Here is a 10,575-nt window from a genome sequence, read left to right on the forward strand (position 1 = left end):
TCAGGACACCAGGCTAGACGGGGCACTGGTCTGACCCAGTCTGGCCGTTCTCCTGTTCTAACGGCTAGACGTCCACGCCCAGAATCAAGGACAAATTGTCCCTCCAAACCCCACATCTTTACATGCGATGGGTTGGGAGCTTGGTGGCTGAGCACTAACCAGGGATTATAAGGTGATTTGTAAGCAAGGTCTGCCTGAGCTCTCCCGTGACAGCTAGTGATGAGCCAGTGGTGGGTGGAAAGGCTTCCGGATCAGACTGGACACCTATTCTGCCTGGACACGTATTCAGCAGCCAGAGCTGTGCTGCCCAAGTGATCAATTTTGGCTGGTGCCGGGTTACAAAACTGATCACCGGTCGGGGCAGGGAGAGCTCATTCAGACCTTGCTTACAAATCATTTCATGAGTGTTTCCATTTCAGTTCAAATTTCCAACCAACGACTAAACTGGCAACACTGCATGTAACTGGGGAGTGCTGGGGAAATTGAGGAGGGGTGTACGGAAATCCCTGCCCCCCCCCAAAAACCCCCTAGGGCTGCACAGGGGTGGAGGAGCAGCAGTCCAATGGGAGAGTGAGCAGCAATGCCAGCTGCTTTGTGCATCCAGGTCAGTTTCCTCCCGTGGGTGCAGGAGGATGCAAGGGTTAGGGGCAAAGGGGCACAGTGCAGGGGTTAAGGGCTCAGGAGGGAGGTGCAGGGATAGGAGTGAAGGGGATGCAGGGATTGGGGCACAGGAGGTGCACAGGGGTTGGGGTGAGGGAACACACACAGTGCAGGGGTTAGGGGCACAGGAGGAGGGCAGGGGTTGAGGTGAAGGGGGCATGCCCAGTGCAGGGGTTAGAGGCACAGGAGGGAAGTGCAGGGATTACGGGTGAAGGTGGCCCAGTGTAGGGATTAGGGTGCGGGGGGGGGGGGGGCAGAGGTTGGGAGTGAAGGGGGTGTAGGGATTAGGGGTGCAGGAGGAGGAGCATGCATTGGGACAAAGGGGGCACAGTGCAGGGGTTGGGGGGAAGGGAGGGCGGGGAGCCTGAGGAGCCCATGGGCGCCAGGGGCAATGGGGGGGTGCCCACCCATGGGGGTGAGGGGCACCAAAATGCAAGTTAGCCCAGGGTGCCATTTTCCCTAAGGCCAGCCGTGGCTACAGCAAAGTCCAGCTGGGTCAGTCCTGCCCCCCTCCCCCCCCACCCCCCGGAGCCTCCTCCTTGTCCCAGTCCAGAAGCGTGAGTCCTGCTTCAGCAGCCCACACTATACCGCACCCAAGGGCCCCTCCTCCGTACTCTGTTCTGATTGCCAGGCAAAACAGGTCACCTGGTCAGCCTCCTTGGCTCTTTGTTCTCCCGCTGGCCAAAACTGGCTGGCTTCCTGGAGAGGGGGCCGGCAGTCCCAGGTCATTAGCTGCTAGGTACCAGATGTCCTGGCCATTGTCTTCTGGGTTTGTCATGGGCTTGGGGCCCCAGACAGCCAGGCATCAGTCACACCTGGATCGTTTCAAAAAATAAACCACCTTTTCCCACCACCTAGTTAACCCTGCAGCACATAGGGGAACCTGAGGCACAAACAGTATTCATACAAAATATTAAGCCAAATTCCCACTTCGTCACAGCTTGTTATTCCCCCTTCAGGCCCAGGCCAGTCCAGAGCGACAGCTTGGGGCTTTCCCAAAGTCCCAGCCCACCTGGGCTAACAAAGCCACAATGGGCTCCTCCAGCGGTGGGTGCAGCATGCAGCTGCAAAGAGCTAACAAGGTGCAGAACCGGGCAGCCCGGCATGAAAGGGAGCATTTCCGTGGCTCCAGCACTGCGTTAGCAAGGGAGGTGTTCAGACAAACCCATAAGAACATAAGAATGGCCAGACTGGGTCAGACCAAAGGTCCATCCAGCCCAGTATCCTGTCTACCGACAGTGGCCAATGCCAGGTGCCCCAGAGGGAGTGAACCTAACAGGTAATGATCTAGTGATCTCTCTCCTGTCATCCATCTCCACCCTCTGACAAACAGAGGCTAGGAACACCCTTCCTTACCCATCCTGGCTCATAGCCATTAATGGGCTTAACCTCCATGAATTTATCCAGTTCTCTTTTAAACCCTGTTATAGTCCTAGCCTTCACAACCTCCTCAGGCAAGGAGTTCCACAGGTTGACTGCGCTGAGTGAAGAAGAACTTCCCTGTATTTGTCTTAAACCTGCTGCCCATTCATTTCATTTGGTGCCCCCTAGGTCTTATATTATGGGAACAAGTAAATAACTCATGATTTTATAGACCTCTATCATATTCCCCCCCACCCCTTAGTCACCTCTTTTCCAGTCTGAAAAGTCCTGGCCTCTTTAATCTCTCCTCAGATAGGACCCGTTCCAAACCCCTCATCATTTTAGTTGCCCTTCTCTGAACCCTTTCTAATGCCAGTATATCTTTTTTGAGATGAGGAGATCGCATCTGTACGCAGTATTCAAGATGTGGGCGTACCATGGATTTACATAAGGGCAATAAGATATTCTTCGTCTTATTCTCTATCCCTTTTTTAATGATTCCTACCATCCCATTTGCTTTTTTGACTGCCGCTGTGCACTGCATGGACGCCTTCAGAGAACTATCCACGATGACTCCAAGATCTTTCTCCTGATTAGTTGTAGCTAAATTAGTCCCCATCATATTGTATGTGTAGTTGGGGTTATTTTTTCCAATGTGCATTACTTTACATTTATCCACATTACATTTCATCCATCCTGCCAAGCCGGGACACCCCCCGTGCTCTGGGCTGGGGTGGTGGGTCAGGAGGGTGGCACTGCACTCCCCTCCCCTATGCGCTTTGCTGTAGTGTTCACAAGCCAGCTGCTTCTTCCCGCGCTCTCCCTTCACGGGTGTTTGTCAATGTCACATCTGCCTGTCCCCTCAGGTGGGGCTGGAGGAGTTGTGATTCACCAGCATAAAGGGGGAGGAGGTCCCACTTCTCACTGGGTCCCACATATTTATCAGCGACCTAGAAGAAAACATAAAATCCTCCCTGAAGAAGTTTGCAGTTGACCCCAGGATTGAGGGGTGGTAAGTAACCCTGAGGGCAGGTCTCCGATACAGAGCGATCTGGGGGGCTTGGGAAAGGGGTGCAAGCAAGCAACATGCATTTCAATACAGCCACAGGTAAGGTCACACAGCTAGGAACAAAGAATGCAGCAGGCCACACTTACGGGGTGGGGGACGCTACCCGGGGAAGCCATGACCCTGAAAAGGATTTGGCGATGATGGTGGATAATCAGCAGAACAGGAGCGCCCAGTGTGACACTGGCCAAAAGGCCTCATGCGATCCCAGGATGCATAAACCGGGAATCTCCAGTGGGAGCAGAGAGGTGATTTTCCCTCCGTACCTGGCACTGGTGCGGCCCCTGCTGGGATCCTGGGTCCAGGTCTGGGGCCCACAGTTCCAGAAGGACGTTGAGAAATTAGAGGGCTCAGAGAAGAGCCACGAGAATGATTAAAGGACTGGAAACCTGCCTTACAGTGATAGACTCACGGAGCTCAGTCTGGTTAGCTGAGCAAAGGGAAGGTTACGGGGTGACTTGACCATAGTCTGAGGACCTACACGGGGAACAGAAATTTGATCATTTTAGTCTCGCAGAGGAAGGTCTAACATGACCCAGTGGCAGGAAGTTGAAGCGAGACGCACTCAGGCTGGAAATAAGGCCTACATTTAACAGTGAGGGTCATTAACCACTAGACCAATTTACCGAGGGTTCTGGTGGATTCTCCCTCACTGGCCAGTTTTAAATCAAGACTGGCTGTTTTTCTCAATTCAGGGCGGTCTCAGGCCTGTGCTCTGCGGGAGATTGGACAAGATGATCACAAGGGTCCCTTCTGGGCTTAGTATCTCTGAGTCTGTGAGGAGCCGCTGTAAGCAGACAAGTTCTTGGGCTCACTGCAGGGAAAAGCAGGTCCGATTTCGTGGCCTGCGCTGGAGATGAGCTCAGACCCTGCTCGGTTTGTGTGGGCAGGCGCTGCGCTCCAGGGGCTCGTTTGCCCGTCAGTGCGTGTTTTCCTGCCGAGCCGATGCGTCGGCCCCTCCGGGCCAGCCAGATGCTGCTCAGCAGCCACGGCCAATCAGCCGCTGCCCGTGGGGAGACAAGGGCCACGCTCTCCCCCTAATTGCAGATGTGAGCGGGGAGAGAAGTGTTAAGAAAAAAGAACAATTAGCTCTTTCTCTCACCCCTCTAGGTGCTTGATTCGACTCTAGGATCCCACAGAGTTCTAGATTCAGAGTCCAATCTACACGGGCATCTTTTATCGGTGTACAGAAATACAGCTCGAGCTGGGTGCCTCCGGAGAGGGAACCCCGCCCCGCAGAAATTGCAAGCTATTATACCCTCTACAGTTGGTAACACCGCCCTCGCCCATGTCCAAAGTCCAATCCCCTCATTTGAGTAGGGGTCTCTGCTTTTTCCCGTTGGACAGCTCTGTTGCTGAGTGGACAGTCTGTTGTCGGTGCTGGATGTGCTCCGGGAGACAGTCCTACTCCTTGCATTCTTTGCTTATCTTCAGGGATAACGGGCTGTCTCAGCTGGTTTTGTAGCTGCTTCTTCAGCCTTCCTCTCAGGTCAGCTTGACCTCGGCCTAAGGCTTCAACTACTTTAATCACTTATGCTAAGTTAGTCACTTATGCTAAGTTATAAGAGCAAACTTATTGAACATTCATATAAAATAGCATATAAGCCCTTTCTTATAACAGGAAGCCCTAGGCCCGCAGAGGGGGCAGGCTCAGCCCTTTCCCACAGGGAGCGAGGGCAGGCCCGCTGACGGGATGGGGCAAAGGAGGCAATTGCCCAGGGGCCCCAGGCCCTTTTAAATCGCCAGCTCCCAGCCACACCCCGGGCACTTTCTCCGCCAGGCCCATGGGGTGGGAGCCACTGCCAGGCGCTGCGGAGCACGGTGCCCGTGCCTCTTAGCCCCGGTGCCACCGCCGCCCCCCACCCACTCAGCGTGGTCAGCAGAGCCGTGGGGCGCAGACCCGGGGAGAGGAGCTGAGCGCTGCCGGGGGGACGCACCGAGCCCTGAGGGTTATTTCCCAGCCCAGGATGGGGGACTGGAGCCGCCGGCAGCCGCTGTCCTGGTGCTGCTCCTCACCCACTTCTGCCTCAGCGTTGTGGTGGAGGAGAAGAAAGGTACCAATCACGCCCCATTGCGCTGGCCGCGCTGTGGGGGGGGGGCACGCCCTGATGGGGAGGCTGGGGGGGGGGGGAGGAGCCCCGCTGGAACTAGGGGTGCTGGGGGCAGCGCAGACGGCAGCAGCTCCCTGGGCACCAAACGTCAGGCGGACCACGCGGGCGTGGCTTGTGGTAGGGGGCCCATGGACAGTTCTGCCCTGGGGCCCGGAATTGCTGTCGGCATTTTACCGCAAGTCTCGCCGCCCTCGGCGCTTTCCACCAGCTCAGCTCCTGCAACCAGGGCACTACCGGGGAGCCTCAGCTCTCGCTAGGAGCACCCGGACGTCCCCAGCCCTGAGGTCCTCCAGCGCTCGGCGGCAAAGGGTTACTGCCTGGAGCCTGCCGCGCGATTCCTGCCCGCTGGGGGCTGGTGACACTCAGAGCCAGGGGGAGAGAATCCCGGGGAGGGCGGCTAACGCCCCTGCCAGATACAACCGGACAGGCACCGAGACGGCTCTGCTGGGACAGGAGGGATCTGCCAGACTCCTGCCCAGTGCCAGCCTCTGCCAGCCCCCTGCCCAGCCCTCCTGCAGCGCGGGGGCCTCGGTGTCGTTCCAGCCACGCTGTGCCACGTCCCCATAGCTGGGGGCTCCCGCGGCGAGGCCCTGCGGGGGGGTCAGGCAGCCGCAGTCCAGCGCTCGGGGTGAGCAGGAGAGGCTGCTCCTGTCCTCCGCTCCCGCTGCTGTGCCCAGTGCTCCCGCCCGGGCTGCATGCAGGCGAGGCCAAGCTCCCAGACGCTCCCTGGGCCTGCTTCCCCCACCCGCACCCAGCCTCGCCTGCCTGCCGGGGAAAGTCCCAGCTGCCGCTGGCCGGGAGCCAGCTAATTAGGGCAGCAGGTGGCCAGGGCTGGCCGGCGTCCCCCCTGCCAGCCGCTGGGCCCTTTGTTCCCCGCGGCTGCCGCTCCGCAGCCCGTGCGAGCAAGGAGCGTTTAGCAGCTCCACGGGGGACTCTCCGCGGCATGGGCAGCCCCCGGGGCCTGGGGGAGCTGGGGGCAGCAGGAGCGTCCGCGGCTGGCAACTGCTGTGCGGCTCAGCAACCTCTGCGGTGAACCAGAGCGTGGGCCGCAGCCCGGCCCCAGGAACAGCCACGTCCAGGGCTCCCCCCAGGCAGCGCGGCCGCCCCACAACCCCTCCCCAGCAGGACCAACACACACCCCCTGCCCTGGCAGCTGCCTCAGCCGTCTGGTACCAGAGAGCCCCTGGCAGCGTGGGCTCCGAGCCCGGCCCCTCTGCGAGCCAGAGGGTCAGCCAGTGCCTGCCATGGAGGTGGGGGTGGCTGTGACGTGGGCCCGGGGCTGAGACCCTCCCACTCATCTCACACATGGGGCCACCAAACAGCCTGGTCAGGGGGACAAAGTTTGCCCTTCCTGCCTCGGGCTGGCCCCTCCCGGCCAGGGCTGCCCTGTGGCCAAAGGGCTGACAGGACATGCCAGCACCCCCTTTCCAGCTGCACGTGGGGCAGCAAGGAGGTGTCCCGCAGAGCTGGCCGGGGACCCGTGGCTGGGTCCAGACTGGAGTAGGGCAGGGTTTGGATCAGGGCTGCGGGTGGGTCTGGGAGAGCTGGCCCTGCCGGCTGCTCCCCCCACGCACGCCGACGGGGGAGAGCTGCTGGGATCAGCTGGTCCGGGTTGAGAAAACAACTGGGTGGGCGCACGTCTCGGGGCCAGAACTGCAATGGGGCAGCCTCCAGCCCAGCCCCTACCCCCCACACTTCCCAAGTGGTTCTGGTCCCGGCCCATCTCTGCCTGGGGTCGCTCCCGAGGGGTCTGAGAGCAACTCGCCCCGGCAGGAGACGAGGCGCCAGGACGAACCCTGAACGGGCTCCTGCTGGCCCTGAGCCCGGGCCTAGGTCTGGCCTCGGCCCCCTCCTCTCGCTGCCTCCCGGCTGGATTCCTGTGAGCTCTGCCCAAGCCCGGCACAGCGTCCCAGCAGCAGTGCCCAGGCTGCCGTCTGCCGTCGTCCACTCGCCTCTGAGACAGCAAGGACTGCAGTGCCCGGAGAGTACTCAGCAAGGCTGAGGCGAGACCCCACGTCCCCTCTAGGCCTCACCTCTGGGCGGCTGGGCCATGCCAAAGCTGAGCCTGGCACGTCTGGGGGAGGGCTGCCCAGATGGCTGGGTGCCAGAGCTGAGCCTGGCACATCTGGGGGAGGGCTGCCCAGACGGCTGGGTGCCAGAGCTGAGCCTGGCACATCTGGGGGAGGGCTGCCCAGACGGCTGGGTGTCGGAGCTGAGCCTGGCACATCTGGGGGAGGGCTGCCCAGACGGCTGGGTGTCAGAGCTGATCCTGGCACATCTGGGGGAGGGCTGCCCGGACGGCTGGGTGTCGGAGCTGAGCCTGGCACATCTGGGGGAGGGCTGCCCGGACGGCTGGGTTTCAGAGCTGAGCCTGGCACATCTGGGGGAGGGCTGCCCAGACGGCTGGGTGTCGGAGCTGAGCCTGGCACGTCTGGGGGAGGGCTGCCCAGACGGCTGGGTGTCGGAGCTGAGCCTGGCACATCTGGGGGAGGGCTGCCCAGACGGCTGGGTGTCGGAGCTGAGCCTGGCACGTCTGGGGGAGGGCTGCCCAGACGGCTGGGTGTCAGAGCTGAGCCTGGCACATCTGGGGGAGGGCTGCCCGGATGGCTGGGTGTCAGAGCTGAGCCTGGCACATCTGGGGGAGGGCTGCCCAGACGGCTGGGTGTCGGAGCTGAGCCTGGCACGTCTGGGGGAGGGCTGCCCAGACGGCTGGGTATCGGAGCTGAGCCTGGCACATCTGGGGGAGGGCTGCCCAGACGGCTGGGTGTCGGAGCTGAGCTTGGCACATCTGGGGGAGGGCTGCCCAGACGGCTGGGTATCGGAGCTGAGCCTGGCACATCTGGGGGAGGGCTGCCCAGACGGCTGGGTGTCGGAGCTGAGCCTGGCACGTCTGGGGGAGGGCTGCCCAGACGGCTGGGTGCCGGAGCTGACCCAGAGGGGGCCCAGGGAAGGCATCGCACTCGGAACCTGGCCAGGGGAGCGGGGTGGGGTGGGGACCCCCAAGCAGAGCAGGCTCTTGGCACAGGCGGGCAGATCCTGCAGTGCTCCCAGCTCCCAGGCTGGGGCAGGCGGCGCCTGGTTTCCATCTGTCCTGCCGGGCTGGGTCTCAGGTGGGGTCCTGCTGGGAGAGGGGCGATCGAGGTGCGGGAGGCTGCTCCATGCGTGAGGGGCAGAGAGGCAGGCGGTGCTGGCGGAGGGCACGGGGAGGGGACGGCCAGGCCCTTGCAATGAATGGGGAGCTGGTGGGAAGGTCTGGGCTGGGGCTGTGGGATGGGACCGAAGGAGGCAGCAGCCTGGAGGGGGGCACAGGGAAGGGATCCGCATTAGACCCCCCGCAGCCTCCCACTCGGGGCTACGCTGCGCCCCTCCAGGCCTCCCTCGCTGCTGAGGTGGTCTGTGAGTGCCACCTGCTGGGCATCTGGTGAACTGTCCCACCTGCCACCCTGAGTGGACCGAGGCTGGGGCAGCTCTGCCAGGGGAGGGGAGGGGAAGGGGTTGTGACGAAGTGGGACTGTTCTTAATGTTTCCTCTGAATAGTGTGGGGGTACCTCAGTTTCCCCTATGCAGTTCTTGAGTGTCTGGGTGGTGGGGTAAGGGTGTATGATCACTGCAGAGCCCTAGAGGGCAGGTGTGTGCAGGAGTCTGGACACACAGATTTCAGAGTAACAGCCGTGTTAGTCTGTATTCGCAAAAAGAAAAGGAGGACTTGTGGCACCTTAGAGACTAACCAATTTATTTGAGCATGAGCTTTCGTGAGCTACAGCTACATCCGATGAAGGGAGCTGTAGCTCACGAAAGCTCATGCTCAAATAAATTGGTTAGTCTCTAAGGTGCCACAAGTCCTCCTTTTCTTTTTGTGGACACACAGAATGGCCGACACCCTGTTTCCTGGCAACTGATGGCCTGGGCCCTTCCCCCCTGCAAGGTGAGAGCTGAAGGGTTGGAGAACAAAGGAATCCGGTGACCTCCTGGCCCGGGGAAAGGGACAAAGCCCAGAGGAGGCGGGGCTGGAGGGAGTTTCAGTTTGGGGCTGGCTGGGACATGGAGTGAAGGGCAGACGGGGTTGTCTGGCTCACTGCCCCCAAAATGGACCCGGCTGAGGGGTCCGGTTCTCTGCACCTGCAAGCTCTGTGTTAGACCATGTTCCTGTCGTCTAATAAACCTCTGTTTTACTGGCTGGCTGAGAGTCCCGTCTGACTGCGACGTTGGGGGGCAGGACCCTCTGGCTTCCCCAGGAGCCCCGCCTGGGCGGACTCGCTGTGGGAAGAGCACGGAGGGGCAGAGGATGCTGAATGCTCCAAGGTTGGACCCAGAAAGGTGGAAGCTGTGTGAGCTGTGTGTCCTGCAGACAGGCTGCTCACAGGAAGGCGACTGTCCCAGAGTCCTGACTGGTTTCATGGGGAGCAGTTCCAGAGCATCGCCCGGGGACTCCATGACAACTGGTGGTAGCAGTGGGATCTACTGCACCCCGGGACGGTGCTTCCTGCAGTAAGTGACTGGGGAGCAGTAAAACGAAGGGGGATTGACGGGGACCAGGCGTGCTGAAGATTCAGAGAGAGACGGTTTAGGGGGTAGTTAACCCTGGAAGTGTGTGACCAGAGAGAAGGACTTTTGCAGTAACAGGGTCCCCCGGGGGATTGCAGCAAGCGGTCCCAGGGGTGGAGGAGTCTGCAGCTCGACCCTGGCAAAGAGGGGGTGACCTCGAGAAGGGCTGGCACGCTAGGGGTTCTCCCTGGAAACCGTGGGGAGCTGAGAGCACACAGGCCTGTGAGTCCACAACAACTTGGGAAGAGTGGAGTGACGGCCTGTCACCGTCTCCTTAAGAAGGACATTGTAACCCGGTGCAGAAAGAAAGGGTTGAGCATTGGAAAGTTCACCAAGGCAGAGTTCATCGTGCAGCTGGAGGAGGATGACCGCTCTAAGGAGCAGATTCCTGACCCCAAATGGGGCTATAGCAGGATCTGGGAGCAGCTGGAGCGGGAGCCAGGCATCCCCAAGACTCCTGTCCCCAACCAGACGGGGGTCTTCACGATCGGGTTCCCCATCCGGGGATCGGAGATGGACAGGATTGGAGCTGAGTCCGAGAGAGCCAGAGGACTGTGAGAGACAGCGCGAGCCCGGGAAAGAGTGGCAGAAGCAGCAGCAGCATGAACTGGCGGTGGTGGGGCGGAGAGGCATAGGGGACCCCCCAGGGGTGAGTGGGGATAGACCCCGGGGGGCCAGTTCCGCAGGGAAACTCGTGACTAAATTGCTGCCCCTGGTCAAGGAGTGGGGGGATGTGGATGCCCACCTCACTGCCTTTGAGCAGGCTGGAGATTTGAACCAGGGGGACCCTGCGGAAAAGCCCCGGTGTCTAGCTCCCTTGCTGGGTCCCAA

This window comes from Chelonia mydas, unplaced genomic scaffold, assembly GCF_015237465.2.
Source record: "Chelonia mydas isolate rCheMyd1 unplaced genomic scaffold, rCheMyd1.pri.v2 scaffold_95_arrow_ctg1, whole genome shotgun sequence".
NCBI classification, from domain to species: Eukaryota; Metazoa; Chordata; order Testudines; family Cheloniidae; genus Chelonia; species Chelonia mydas.